General features: G+C 34.1%; 1 pseudogene; it reads right to left on the minus strand.

Annotated features, from left to right (window-relative positions):
* Window positions 1-10835: 10835 nt before the first annotated feature.
* LOC119638227 lies at window positions 10836-11652 on the minus strand (annotated as a pseudogene).
* Window positions 11653-13104: the final 1452 nt, after the last annotated feature.

Consider the following 13104-nt stretch of genomic DNA (forward strand, 5'->3'; position numbering starts at 1 on the left):
GTCGCTTAACGTGCGTTATAAGCTGATTTTAAATAACCTTTAACAAAAACTCGAAAGGACGGAAAATTGCGAATAATGTCGCTGAATTCTGAATTCTTATATGCAAAACTGGAAGATACTAGATTTTCTTTCTTTGGTAAGTGTTGCTAACCAATAAGACGTTAAAAAACACTTTTGCTGCAAAGAGCTTAAAACAAACAAAAAGGTCGTCTTCTTTGGGGGACAAATCGCGCATACCCATCACTATAAATTTCGCATTCTACACTGCAAGCTCTTTTATTGATACCCATATCGCAGATGTTATTACGAAAATATTAATCGCAATGTCTACCATATTCTTTTTAAATTGACCCATTTTTAGGTAGATAATATATCTTCATTTAAGGACTGTACAAAATAGTTTTAAGCATTCGGCTCTTGTTTGCCTTATGATAAATAGCATAAAACCCCAAAAAAGTAAAAAAAACAGAATTTAATCGCTTGTAATTTTGTGTGGGCATCGCGGATATTTACCATTTTTGCAGGTAAGCAGTGGAGTGCTTCGTAAAATAAATGCGGGATAAAAGCGACGGAGTTGCGTTGCGCTCCACTGCGCGCTTCCGCTCCGACCGATTTGGCCCATTTTCAATACCAATATGCGTGCAGAAAGTGAGGTCGATAACTTCATTTTTGTGACTAGGAGAGAGCCAATACACACCACACAGACGCACAGACGGATAGACATGGCTAAATGAACTCAGAATTTCACGCTGTTCACACAACTGTTTGGCGCATTCGTAGTATCAAAGCTGCTGCAAAACGGCTACATTCGACTTTACAATTAGCAGACGCCCATACGAAATACCCATAATCACTGAGCACTTGGTTAAGGTAAAAAAATTATTTCACTTTGTTACTTAATAGTCCATGATTTTGTATTTAGGATCACTCTGTATCTCTAGTTGCCTGTTGTTGGCTGGTTCTGCTATTCATCGCACGGGTGGTGTGTCGTCAATAATTTAACTGGCAGCTGCCCGGGCATTTCACTGGTACTTAAAATGTAGGGGAGTTTTTTAATAAGTATGTTACGCGATTTCCGTTAAAAAACAAAAGAAAAAAATACGAAAAGAATTGAAGGAAGGGAGACATTCTTTTTTTTTTTTTGTTTTAAAGTATTGCATACTCGGAGCAACTAACTTCTAAATAGAACATCATCCATATGATTACCATGACTCTTTGTACACCAACGACTTTCTTCATTCCTTATTTCATCAAAAGCGCTTACAATATAAGTTTTTAATGCTTGAATAGTGTCTGGTCTACTACGATAGACTTGAAGTGAATCCAAATAGTTACATAAGATCCAGCTTAAATATGCTAAAACACAATTTTCTGTAGACCTCTCGATATGCGAATTTCTTGCAATTATCGCATCACCACTGTGTAAGAGATCGACTATTAAACGGGCTCTAGCCTACGTAGCCTTATCTTGTTGAATTCAGATAATGTTCAGGAGAATAAACGTAAGAAATTTGCTGGCTTCCGTTTGTAGCGCTCGTCATTCATGTTCACTTGGATAATTTATAAATTGGCCTCACACTAAAGGGAATAATTCTGCTTATTCACTGGATCGTTAAGCTGAAAAGAACAATTTATCTCAGAAGTTTATCTTCACGAAACAGTGCAAGCAAAATTTTGATATGAGAACGACTACTTTGGTAGAAAATTTAAATCAATTCAGAACGTTGTTGAGGTGCAATGTGCCTCCGACATGAGAACGATTATTCTCATGGATAAAGTTTCTAAACGTTGTTAAGATGCGTATCAACTATTATACCCCCTGCAGAACACTACCAGCAGAGGTAGAACGATTTTGACTGTCAACGAAAAATCATTTCATTCATACTAGTGTTGTGTATTAGCGTCTGTTTGTAAAAACCGAATTTGAAAGTTCTTCGTTTAATCGGCCGAAAATTGTCAGTTGTCATCAAAGTAAGTCTGCTCGCCCGTTGTTCTTAGACAATCAATTTGCCCAAGAAGTCGAGGACAAATCACAATCCTGTTGTATATGGTCATCGTTTATGATTACAGACCGTACAACAAATTTGAGAAACGGATCGCACGCTTGTACTAACCAAAAAACTGCTCGAAGTATAAGCTTTAGATGGCAATTTTGGCGTATTTATATAGCAACGAAAACTGTTAACTTGTCAGTAGATATCCTCTTAAAATTACGCAAAAACATACAGTTTTTAAGTAGTTATCCGTTATTCGGAACTGTTTCACAATTGCGGAAAGATTATGAAAATGATACATACATAAGGAACTTTTTTTAATCATAGTTCATACTTCGCTTAGATAGTGTTATTTCGCAAATCTCTTTGTGCGTACGAATCTTTATTCATATATCCGCACAGTGGTATTTTATTATCAAAGCAGATCTTTTGCGCGATGCCTATATCAACTAGGATGTCGAAGGCCAATGCATCTCTTTTCGGTTAGTGAGCCAACAACTCTGTTAAACGAAAAATCGATAAAATATGAAATGACAACATCAATAATACGATATATAATATATAATCATACACACACACACACACACACATATATATATATACATATACCAACACTTGCATGTATACTTAAAAGCATAGTGCCATTACATCGCAATGGCATGTTATGGTTTTAAAGTGGCGCTGTAGCAACACAGTCATATAATTGCGTTGATTGTACTCTACAAATACTTTACCTCCCTTAGCTTACCGTCAGCTCGTACACAAATGCACTTATTTATGCAGATACATTTTTTTTTCCTTTTTTTTCACCTCATTTCAATATTTGCACACATGTGTATTCGTATTCGTATAGCTGACATAAGATGACTGAATAACTGACAAACCAATAGACAGGCAGTCATACATATTTCGATCGATATGTTTATTCTTCTGTATATATATATATATAAATGTATGTATGCATAGAAAAAAAAACTTATAAATATGCGTATATTTCTTGTTGTTGTTGTTATTGTTATTATGTATAATATCCTGATAAATTCAAAATACTCGAATGTGCATCGTAAAGCACATCAGCAGAATAATACTCGCAGCTAACAATTCTGTGCGGAAAAAGGGAAAAAAATTGAAATAACAACCGCAACAATAGTAACAGTAAGATGAACAAATAACATATTGTTGTTGGCTTAGCAGATTTAGCCAAACAATTGAAACTAGGTCATGTACATGCGAAAGCACACATCGGTTAGTAGAGAAACAAAAAAACATCAAAAAGGTAAATGCAACTTAATACGAATATTGGATACCCATCAATTCGCCTTCGGTTACCAAGCATTAGTTAACTAAGTCTCTCTCACCTTCCTTATGAAGCTTCCAAGTTTAAATTGCACAAGAGAAAATTTTATTTGATTACACTCTGAAATTTTTCGGTTCAGCGAGTAATGTCTTACAATATTCGATGTGGATGAACTCAATACAAAGACATTGCGAATACATTTGGAATATATAAGTCCTTAAGGTGGCCGATAACTGACAATCTTTTGGTCAAGAAATATTTAGCTCGAAGTTCGTTAAACAAGCCCCATATGGAGCATGTTTTTTTTTTTCTTTTTTAATTGATATGGTCACTCATACAGCAAATGTCCCGTACACATGTGAAAGGGCGATACTCAGAAAGGAATGAACGAAGAACAGAAGACTGGAAATGATCTGGATGTAGGTCTGATGGGTAAGAGTTATTGATTGGAACAAGTAGACAAGGTGGTCATGATAAGGCTTTTCTCCTTAACCTGTTGACTTGTCTATTATGAAAATCCGCCTATCGCGGCTTCTTTCAAAATCATTAATCATTTCAGCGCCGTTCGACGGTATGTCCTAAAACGGATTATGTCGACGTCATATTAATTGCTTCCATCCGGTAGATAAATCTCGTCCCAGTACGCAATTGATTCTACTGTTTCAGACTTTTTCAACGGCGATACCACGGCTGCTGTCTTAACGTTAGTCTGCAAAACTCTTTTTTTTCTTCTCAGCTAAAACGGCTCCAGTGAACTTACAAGTTGCTACTCATCTTATCACATTTCTTGCATCCGAAACCTATGCATAGAAAAATTTTACTAATTTATGATAACTCAACTAATCGAAAAAAACAAATCGAAGTTAAGGTCAAAACGTTTCCACTGACTAATTCCATCCGAGCGAGATATACATAAATAAATTTACTCTCCGATGTTTTATGCATACGACCTATCCTTACTATTAGTTTTCCCATTAATTCTAAGCGTATTTACAAGAGATATTATACGGGCAGGCAGCCTGAGAAGTTTCAATCAATTCAGCATATGAGGCTGGTGGGGAATGTATGTACGCTGCGGGGTCTCTGTATATCAGTATCAAAATTTATCGAAAAAACTCGCTCTCTGATAGCATTTGGACATTCTAAATTGGTATGAAAAATTGGATTCAGCTGCGGCAACTTTTTTTACCCGCTTCAATGTAACTGCTCATACAAAAACTGGATCTTTATATGGTAAAAAAATATAATTTTCAATATTTCGTGGTGAAAAATGGTTTATAAAAGTGAATTGACATAGAAATCAACTTTGCCAAATTCTAACCATGTAGGTGCACTTTTTGCATATTACCGCATATAAAGATTCTCAAGAAATGTAAATTCTCGGATCAAATTCCATATAAGATTTCTCATTAACAGTAAACCCCTATAACAAAATTAACTGTACTAAATTTGGACCTTCTCTGCCTATTTTTAGGATTCTATCCTAACAACGATTTTCACGAAAATCGATCCTTTGTAGAGGAGTAAAGTTTAAGTTTTATCACGTTGTGATAAGAGTAGACCCATAATGTTACCCTAACTTCATACAAAAATGAACTTCGAATTATATTGCGACTTGGGCCCGTTTCCACATAAACATGCACATGCCTTTGTATAGAAACAAGATGTAATTTTTTGTTCTATAATAAAAAATAAAAATTGTGTTAGATGATGTGGTGTAGGGTATTTAATGGTCGGCTGTCATCTGGATGGAGATTAATTCCTAAGAAATCACTCACGGACATGCTTTTCACAAAACAGTTCGCAGTGTTCAAAAATTAATAAAAAAAAAGAAAAACAAATTAAAAAAAAAATAATTAAAGCAAATAAATAGACGCAAACCAAACAAAAGACGCAGCTAATATCATTTAGTTTATAGCAAATCAATTTAATTCTTTTTATTATGAATAAGGTCTTTATTCGCTTTGTCTATTCTTTGACCCCTTCGCCCCTGCAAAGATAACGAAAATGGGAAAATATCGTATCAAATTCAGAGAAAGTCATCAAAATTTAATCGACAACACATTTGCATACTATTCTAATGTATAGTAAGTATATATAAAGTGTATGTAAACATGATCCAAATTTAAATCTCCAGTAAGTTCTAATAACGGATTGCGTAAAATTTCAAATAAAAATGCGAAAAACCAAACAAACTTTGATGTCACATAAAAAGTTAAAAGAAAACAGTAACCCTAACCTATAAAAGCAAATATAAAATTTGTGACTAGTGTATTCTCTGCTCTCTCACTCCGCAAATTAAGAATAAAACGAGTCGCAACCAAATGGTTGTTACTTGAGCATAACGTTTACAGTGCTTTCGCTCTATATCCCACTTCTGCAATCGTTTTCTCAGCAAGAAATCTACAATTTATGCTCCGTTCTTCCCAAAAAAAAAATTCCAAACATCTGAGAGTAAGCGTCTATGTTTGGTTACACTTCTCAATAATTGAACATGTATTTGTATTTAGAAGGGAAAATGTTCACAATATATAGATACTGTATATCGATATGTTGGACTCAATAAATTCCTAAACTATTTTGTTGAGATTATTTTACATTTTTTGATTTTTGATATTTCAAACTCTACGAAATTGCGCATAACATAGGTTGCGAATCAAGTGAAGTTTGCCGAGAGTCACTTATTGAATTTGCTCAGGAGGCGTTCAAAATATCGAATGAACGGCATGAAGATATTCTGCAAATGGCTGAGCAAAAGGAACCACCAAATGTACGAGTAAACGTTGAAATAATTAAAGAGGAAAATTTAATGCGAAAGGACAGTAACGGATTTTCCGATCCATTTGTCACACTCTACTTGGAATAGAATGGTTCGAATCGTTATAATTCGTCAGTAAAAACGGAAACATTGAACCCCGTTTGGGAGGAGCATTTCTCACTGTATGTTCGCAAATCATCTTGCTTTGAAAGAGATCACTAAAAAATAATTTTATAAATTATTCTTTTTCGTTATCCGCAGGCCTGTAATAGATAGCCCGCGTAAAGAAGTGCTTATCTTAGAGGTATGATAAGTACAAATTTCAATATGTTTTATTTACCATTGCTCAGTTTGCTTAGCCTTTTAGGGACTTTGACCCTGCAGAAACCGTTAAGGAAAAGGTTGATAAACTCTTGGATGTCAAAGGAAGAAGACTCGCCGTCGTGGTATAATCCTTACGAAGCGATGCACGTAAGTTGGATTTAGTTGTATTTAGCACAATCCCTTCTATTTAGTATTTCATAACATTTATATCATTTTTGTTGGTTTTCCCAATGACAGTTAAATTGTGTGATAAGAACATTAAACCGGAACCCATTGGCATTATAACACCGTTCATAAAACGAGGTAGAAATTTGCGCAAACTTTTTGTTGTTGCCGACTTAGCGATGCCTAAAATTGGTTCTGTGGAGGGATTCCAAGGAGAGGTGTAACTTTCGTAAAATTACACTTATGTTAGAATTAATACTAGTGTTGCTTTCGCTTGGATTTTTTTAGGAACGCGATATAATAATAATTTCAACAGTGAGATCAGATAAGGAGCATATACCTAACGATGTGCGCCATGCATTAGGTTTCATTCAAAACGGAAAACTGACTATATAATATCTCGGCCACAATATCTCGGCCTTGTTATCTTCTTGTAATATACGGCAATCCCGACCTACTCTTTTTGGATCCGCGTTGGCGCACGATCATAAAATACTGCGTCAATAATTATGCGTACCTCGGTGATTTGCCGGCAACGATGTCTGACCCACCAACACTAGCCGAGGGGACAGTTAATAATCAAGATAATTAAATTACTTTTGGCCTCAATATTCAGCTTTTAACATTAATAAATAAAGATAAGGCTTTTTCTTTTTTTTTTTCTAAAAGTTAACGTATGAAAGAAGAGCAATGGAGGATGCAAATTAGCTGATAATTTAGTATGGTCTTCGCTCTCATAATTATTTAAAGTTGGTTTCCTATTTCCGTTACGAATACCATGTTTACTTGCTGCGTCCACTTCAATTGGACTGAATGGCAGACGTACTTCAATGCTATTATTGTGCTTCTGTTGTTTCATGCAGCCATCAGCCATACTTGATTTTATAGCTTGAGTATCAAAATTTTCTTTTTCAAAATCATTTGTTCCATCGAGCTAAGATTTCCTACACCATGAAATTGTTCCATACATCCAGTATCGGTTAAAAATGTTAATTTCTTTACTTGTTTCGTTATTAACATATCGTTGGTGTTTAATTCCATTCGTCGATACCCAAATCACCTGTAATCTAGAAATAAAAACGTTAGCAAGGGGAGAACAACAGGGGAGTTTGACCACGTAATCTGTACAAAATTATTCTAATAACGATTTGGTTGATGTATAATTACCAGGCGTTCTTGAAAACTGGAAAAATACAAATTTTTTTTTCAAATTTTTATTGAAATATAGCCTGATAACTATTCACAAACGCAATATTTTCAAATAAATAAAAAACTTTTGATTAATGTTTCTCAAAATTGTTTAAAAAAATAGTTCTCACCATAAACAAAAAAATTTAATTAAAATAATATCTTAAAATGTAATCTTGTAGAAATTTCGTCAACAATTTTCGAACCGACTTCATGACAATGATCAGTTAGTTACAGGTGAAAATAAATATATAGAAAGTATACATTTTTTATGGTAACTGATTAGGAAACTTATCAATAAGTGAATAAAAAAAAAATTGTTTTCTTACTTGACAGTTGAATACAATTTTTACAATTCTTCCTCTTGCTCACACAATTTCGGGTCGTCAAATATTGTGAAAATTGAAGCATGAACATATTTAATATATTTATTTTTCGTAATGTGTGTTGTGATTTAATAAAGTCCATAATCTGCAAGTATTAGTAGTGCTCGCGCATTATGTCAATAATAAGGGAACAGGTCATATTTTTTGCAACGTTTGTTAGCGTGGTTCTTATATTGCATTAAAAAAAATGAATCGACCTTTGCGTGAAGTTAGCTTTATCTCTCCGTGGATTAGTCGAACATCGATTATTTTCATTCAACAATTATTACTGTTTAGTTCATGATTACAATTAAACAATTACACCAACAAAAATATAATCTCTGCGTGTGTGTGCATGCACATATTTTGTATGCCTAGATGTTGTTGAGTGCTGAGCCTAAAGCTATTCAATCGTTGATCCGTCAGGAAAGAAAATCTCTAACCTACCGTTCATCCACAAAATTTTTTTAAAATTAATTTTTTCATTTTCGTCGTCAACCTCATCATCACCTTTAAACCTTATTTTGAAGTTATTTTCTGCCTTTACTTTGCAAAATCCCTGACTATTTAAGTGATTATGAACACAACTATTTTAAACAGATACCAATACCGTAAGAGTACTACCAACTTGAATTAGCTACGTTTTACGAAACCTTTGGAAAAGACAAAATAGACAAAAACTACAGCGAATAGAGGCAACAACAAATAGAAATGGAACGTGAATCAAACCCAATGCAACCAATGTGTCGCTCTGGTCGCGGTTTCTATGGCAATCCCGCCACAAATGGTCTACGTTCGGTGTGCTATAAGGTTTGTTTTTAAAAAATCGATCTTAAAATTCCATTCAAAAACTTAATTCACTCATAAAATAATTCATTAGTCTCTATATTTTACTTTAGTGGCATTTTCGTAATGAAGTAAAAGTTTTAGTGATAGAATTTGGATCGAATTAACCTTAGCTTCATTAACACTAAACCTACCGACATTTCATGTATACCTATTTCTACCATGAGCGGTCAAGTGATAATTCAATAGGTATTGTTTTTTAGGTGGAAAGTCAGTACTCGTAGTTCAACCAGTTAAATGCAATGTTAAGCATTTAGTGAGACGCTCTAAGCCTGGACGTAGGTTATTACTAGTGACAATTCAAAGTTTTTTAACCTTAAAATTTATTGGAAGAAATTGATCTTTTAAACGCTGAACGCAAACATATATCGTGACTGTGCATCCATTGCACTCTTATATCCAGTCTCATTTTCAGTGAGACTATATTGCATTGCACTTGTATCACTTTGTCTGTTGGCGTTTATATGAATATTTCGATTTGTTTTTCTTAAGGGCTGCACTATCCCTTAGCATTTCAGACTTCATAAATCATTTGCACCACAAAGAAACATGTCGAAAAAAGGATGCAGTACGCATCTCGAGATGTCCTTCTACTAAGGCTGAAAAGCCAAACCAAAAATGAAACAAAAGCACTAACGCCACTTTGCGAGTTAACTTTGCCACTTTGGGAATAAGGAAAGTGCCAGCGACACTTTTCAGAGCTTTTGACATAAAGAGAGAAGACTAAAAGTTCCCAAGCGGCATTTTTAGGAATTTAGTTTAGGAATTGAATGAGTGGAATGTCGTTTTTGCTGCAATGTTTCGAGCAATTTGATTTCTTAGCGTGACTAAGAGTAGAAGCAAAAGAAGGAAACAAGGAATTTAACAGAATAATAAATCTTCTCAGATTGACTAGTTCGTCGAGGTAGAAGAACGCGAAAATGACTCCTCTCGTATTAAATTAAAACTTCTGAGAGGAAAGAGCAAAATACACTTCGCGATTGAACTGAGCAAAATGAACATTTTCCGGCTGAAGCAAGCTGACAGGTACTGCTTGTAATACAACGGCATTAATGATATGTTTTTCATGCTATGACTAGGCGTTTCTTCCGCTTAGACGTTTTAATTACAGTAAATAGTAAGTAGTAAGTAGTAAGTCTGCCCAAAGTTAGTTATCTCAATCAACTGTCGATAGATGGTTTAAAGACAAGCAATATTGAGAGGAGCAAAACGAAGAATTTATGTGTACCTCACGGGTGTCCCTAATGTGTATTTTTGACTATTACGAATGAAATAATGAAAACGAATACGTCAGCCTAAAGTAATGGACATGCAAATGGAAATCTAATCTCAACTGCTTAAAATGCTCTCTCTGCATATACATAATTCATTATTCGCTATTTTGAGTTGATAATAAGTGAACTTTCAAAATTTTGTTGAAATCAAGCTTTTTTATATATTACAGAAATTAATTTTACATCGAATATCCTTTCGATCCTAGTTTTCCCACTGCGTCTTCGCTTGCTTTTCAGTTCACTATAAATAGTTTATCATTTAAATGTATTAGTTGTGTAACATATTCGTAAATAAATGCGTGAATGAGTCTATATATGTAGTTAAAAGTCTCGATATTACAATATATACAGTAGTGTGAAAATAATTTGCTTGCTCATATTAATCATGCAACTCTGTATTCATGTAAATGCTTATTAGAGGAAGATAGACGAAATAGCAACAACTACGCTCTGCTAAGACAAGAAAATTTCTTTACAGTGATTTTTTCTTATGGAGAACTGAAAAGTATTGAAAACGATTTTTCTTTTTAGAAGATACAGTAAACATAAGTATATAATAAAAAAAGAAGAAAAAATATGATGAAAAGACTTATACACACTTATACGCACGCATAGGTCACCAATTTAGTAATCCCCATCTTCCGGCGAAATTTTATCGGGTGGTGCATAGAGGATTTCAAAAATCTTCTGAACCAATGGATGGGATTCCCCTTTGTCGACTTCTTTGCACAAAATTTCAATGTCAAGCAATCGGGAAAAATAAAGGTCTCGTTCTTTTTCTAAGCCTTGCAAATTCAGACGCATACACATAATCTAAATCGACAATTCGTCGATCCGTTGACTCGTTGCAGCAATCGCGTTCTCGTCGGATTACTTAATGATGCTAATTGCTCTCTGTGCTTTCGTGATCGATTCTAATGCCATTGATGATGATAGCGTTGAGTGTGCTGCTGAAGCTGTCGTCAAGGGTTCGAATTTTGGTTGAATGGCTTGCAGCTGCAGAGAGTATTTTGTTTACATTTGTCTTTCCGTAACCCATCTGCGCACCGTCCCGAGCTGCACTCGCGTCATAATCCTTTTCATCGTAATTGGCATCAAAGAACTTCTTAAACCACTGCAGAAATTCGAAATTGTCTTGGAAATCGCCCTTGACTAATTTATCGATTGGTATTATCTTGTCAGCCTTTACTTTTTCAAACAAGGCTTGTAAAATTTCAAAATTCTGAATATATTCATGCTCCGAATTCGAACAAAACTTGACCTGTGTCATGGGCACCGAAGAAGGAAATAGCATATCCATAAATTGACAATAAGCAGCTCCTATGCGAAGCTCTTCGATTTTGCCGAATTGCGCCTGCAAACGTTCATTAACCCAAGCCAACATATCGTGTTCGGATAAATTTTCAGTTGTTGCATTCGTCGAATACACATTCGTAGCCATTCTTGATGATGATGATGAGATGAGTATATATATATATACAACTAATTGGCACTGGTCTTGTCTGCGTTGTATTAATTTTCGTTTTTTCTTCAAAGAAAAATTGAAAACAAAATCAGGAACGGAAACAAAGAGAGCCAGATATTACAAGAATAAATTTTTCGCAAGTCAAAAATTCTTCAAATCCTTTTCTTACTTTTTTTTTCTAAATATAGAGATATATAGATATATATATATATTGAATTTCTTTAGCGAGTTTAGCTTTCAATTTTTGTTTACTGCCTGTTTGCCGTTCAGGTTTTTATTTCCTTAGATCTGCAATTATTTTCAACGCTATGTTTCTATAAAATTTTGATTAAAATTAAAATGTTACGACGATGACAAAATATTTTTCTGCAATTGTTAAGTAGTTTTTTCTAAAAGATATGTTCTACAGTTTTTTTTTTTTCTCTTTTAAAAGTAAATTATCCAAATTTGTTTCGATTATAATTTCTTGTGTCCTGCTGCAAGACAAAAACTGCCAAACAATTGGCAACTAAGCATCGAGGAGAGAAAACACTTATCACAAATAAGTGCATCTCACCATTTGTGATTCAGATGAAAGGACATGACACTGTTATAGCGTAGTACAATAAGAAAATGAAAGTAATACACCTCGAGTGAGTCAAGATGCTGCGATAGGGCGCCTAAAGCGCGCATAATAAATAATGCAAGAAAGCATTGCATAGCTGTTTTATACAAAAAAAAAATCAATACTGAATATAAATTAAATGCATACTGCTGCCAATTGTCTACATTCCAGTTTTACTTAATTTTAACTACAATTTTAGGGTGTGTATTTTCCAACCCAAGTTGACGACCCTGGACAGTAAATCATCATTGGCTGTTAAATAGTTGGAGTAGGGGATCAAATTCAGTGTGTTACTTAGAGAGATATTTCCTATTTGCGAGTTTATTAAAAAGAAGTAATTTGTCTAATTGAAAAAAATAATGATTTCTTATCTGTTATCGTGTAAACTAACAGCGTTTGATGTTGCATTTAAAAATTTTATTGCATATGTAACAGATTTTTGGGAAATGCTGTATATTTCCAAATGTTTATCTCATAAGTAATAATAAACGCGAGTTTCTCTCTTTTGGCTTATTTTGCTTTATTGTTTAAGATGTCTAGACGACTACAAGGTAAGAATGTCGAGGATTTAGTCGCAGTCGATTTGAAAATGGAGGTATTTCTGTAAATGAAAAGGTCCCAGACGTGCAAGCTCTAATAAAAAAAGTTAGTACACAATAATGATAACAAATGTCTACGCCTACAATAATTTTAGTAATAAACGCGTAATGATGCCAAAAGACGCCTTTTTTTTCAAAATAAATATTCAATATTATTAACTGGCTTTCGTTGTCATTACATTCCTATAAGAAATGAATTCTTCTTGTTGTCCTATTAATTACAAA

This window comes from Glossina fuscipes, unplaced genomic scaffold (genome assembly GCF_014805625.2).
Source record: "Glossina fuscipes isolate IAEA_lab_2018 unplaced genomic scaffold, Yale_Gfus_2 86, whole genome shotgun sequence".
NCBI classification, from domain to species: domain Eukaryota; kingdom Metazoa; phylum Arthropoda; class Insecta; order Diptera; family Glossinidae; genus Glossina; species Glossina fuscipes.